Consider the following 2,500-nt stretch of genomic DNA (forward strand, 5'->3'; position numbering starts at 1 on the left):
CCTGGTGTGGGTTGTTGCCTCGATCACCAGCGGCACATGCTGAGCCTTGGTGCGGGCGGTTGCCTCGAGCACCATCCGCAGACCCTGGGCCCTGGTGCGGCCGGTTGCCCCGATAACCATCGGCACACGCTGGGCCCTGGAGCGGCCGGTTGCCTCGATCACCATCGGCAAAAGCTGGGCCCTGGTGCGGGCGCTTGCCTCGACCACCATCGGCACACGCTGGGCACTGGTGCGGGCGCTTGCCTCGACCACCATCGGCACACGCTGGGCCCTGGTGCGGGCGCTTGCCTCGATCACCATCGGCACACGCTGGGCCCTGGTGCGGGCGGTTGCCCCCAGCACCATCGGCACACGCTGGGCCCTGGTGCGGCAGGTTGCCTCGACCACCATCGGCACACGCTGGGCCCTGGTGCGGCAGGTTGCCTCGAGCACCATCGGCACACGCTGGGCCCTGGTGCGGTCGGTTGCCTCGATCACCATCGGCACACGCTCGGCCCTGGTGCGGGCGGTTGCCTCGACCACCATCGGCACACGCTGGGCCCTGGTGCGGCAGCTTGCCTCGAGCACCATCGGCACACGCTCGGCCCTGGTGCGGTCGGTTGCCTCGAGCACCATCGGCACACGCTGGGCCCTGGTGCGGCAGGTTGCCTCGACCACCATCGGCAGCCTCGAGCACCATCGGCACACGCTGGGCCCTGGTGCGGGCGCTTGCCTCGACCACCATCGGCACACGCTCCGCCCTGGTGCGGTCGGTTGCCTCGAGCACCATCGGCACACGCTGGGCCCTGGTGCGGCAGGTTGCCTCGACCACCATCGGCACACGCTGGGCCCTGGTGCGGGCGGTTGCCTCGAGCACCATCGGCACACGCTGGGCCCTGGTGCGGGCGCTTGCCTCGACCAGCATCGGCACACGCTCGGCCCTGGTGCGGTCGGTTGCCTCGAGCACCATCGGCACACGCTGGGCCCTGGTGCGGCAGGTTGCCTCGACCACCATCGGCACACGCTCGGCCCTGGTGCGGGCGCTTGCCTCGACCACCATCGGCACACGCTCGGCCCTGGTGCGGCAGGTTGCCTCGACCACCATCGGCACACGCTGGGCCCTGGTGCGGGCGGTTGCCTCGACCACCATCGGCACACGCTGGGCCCTGGTGCGGGCGCTTGCCTCGACCACCATCGGCACACGCTGGGCCCTGGTGCGGGCGCTTGCCTCGAGCACCATCGGCACACGCTGGGCCCTGGTGCGGCAGGTTGCCTCGAGCACCATCGGCACACGCTGGGCCTTGGTGCGGCAGGTTGCCTCGAGCACCATCGGCACACGTTGGGCCCTGGTGCGGTCGGTTGCCTCGAGCACCATCGGCACACGCTGGGCGCTGGTGCGGGCGCTTGCCTCGACCACCATCGGCACACGCTGGGCCCTGGTGCGGCAGGTTGCCTCGATCACCATCGGCACACGCTGGGCCCTGGTGCGACAGGTTGCCTCGAGCACCATCGGCACACTATCGGCCCTGGTGCAGGCGGTTGCCTCGACCACCATCGGCACACGCTGGGCCCTGGTGCGGGCGCTTGCCTCGAGCACCATCGGCACACGCTGGGCCCTGGTGCGGGCGGTTGCCTCGAGCACCATCGGCACACGCTGGGCCCTGGTGGGTTTAGGCACATCTTCAAATTTCTGCCGTGCCAATGCCATTTTTATGGCTTGTAAATTCATACCATGGTCCCCTAAGCCTTCACGTGAAGTTTCGTTGGAAGATGACTCGTTTTCTATTTTTCACGATTTTCGAAACTTTTTGCGGTTCGGGATTTTTTAAAATTTTTTTATAAGGATTTTTGGCCCCAAATTTTGTAGGCATGATCCTTCTATTTTTGTTGGCATGCACAAAAAAATTCAGCTAAAAACTCGAAGTAGAAAAGATTTTGTGACCGTTTGAAAAAAGTGTCCCCATTTCAGACACTTTAACGGCTACTGGTAGCAAACCTGTAAAATCTCAAATGCTCTTTAAGGGGGTGTGAATTCTCAGAGGTTTGATGAGGGATAGGGGGCCAACACAAGGCCAAGTACCAGCACCCATCGCACATCATGTGCGCACACCCCCCCGGCCCCCCTCCCAATCGCCGGAACCCCAATGCCGCCGGTCAGGTACTCCGGCGGTACTCCGGCGATGCTCCGGCGATGCTCCGGCGATGCTGTCCCGAGTGAAAAAAATGCGGCACCAGCACATGCTGGAGCCAAGCATGGGCACCGTGGCTCAAAATCGAACTTCGGCCAAGGCCTCGACCATCAATGGCACATGATGACGCATGGTGATGGCACATGCATCGACCATCATCGGCATAGGCTGCCCTTCGGTACGGGCACTTGCCTCGACCGCCATCGGCACAAGCTGGGCCCTGGTGTGGGTTGTTGCCTCGATCACAATCGGCACATGCTGAGCCTTGGTGCGGGCGGTTGCCTCGAGCACCATCGGCAGACCCTGGGCCCTGGTGCGGCCGGTTGCCCCGA

The sequence above is a fragment of the Durio zibethinus genome, unplaced genomic scaffold (genome assembly GCF_047325235.1).
Source record: "Durio zibethinus cultivar Kanyao isolate XHJ-2024 unplaced genomic scaffold, ASM4732523v1 HiC_scaffold_3, whole genome shotgun sequence".
Taxonomy (NCBI): domain Eukaryota; kingdom Viridiplantae; phylum Streptophyta; class Magnoliopsida; order Malvales; family Malvaceae; genus Durio; species Durio zibethinus.